Here is a 531-nt window from a genome sequence, read left to right on the forward strand (position 1 = left end):
CAGAAGCACAACTTGATAGAGGATCAGGAGACCGGGAGACAAAGTGGGTTCCTCTGCCCTCTGCGCAGAAGGGCACCTTGCCCATCACGTCCACCAGCTCCTCAGCAAGCCACCCCAAACACATACAATCTACGTAATCAAAAGCAATGCTCATTATGCAAATGTGGCCTCAAAATAAAACTCCTTGTTCTCTTCATGGCTCTGTTCCAAGCAGCCTGCTGACCCACTAGGGCCATCCTGAGCAACCAATCCATCCTGAATATAATTTTCATCATATCACATCCCTACCCAAGAAATCTTCAAATATACCTTCAAAGGTACAAATATTCAGAGATATACTGGCTTCAAAGTCTAAGTACCTTGTGCATTAAGGGCCTCTCTCTTTGTCACACACACACACACACACACACACACACACACACACACACACCATAGTCTCAAGTTCTCTAACCACATTTCTCTGCTGGGTGTCCTCCAATAGCCGTGTCTCTTTTTTTCCTTCATGTTTTTTGTTTGCTGTTCAGCTGCCCA

The sequence above is a fragment of the Myotis lucifugus genome, unplaced genomic scaffold (assembly GCF_000147115.1).
Source record: "Myotis lucifugus unplaced genomic scaffold, Myoluc2.0 scaffold_52, whole genome shotgun sequence".
NCBI lineage: Eukaryota > Metazoa > Chordata > Mammalia > Chiroptera > Vespertilionidae > Myotis > Myotis lucifugus.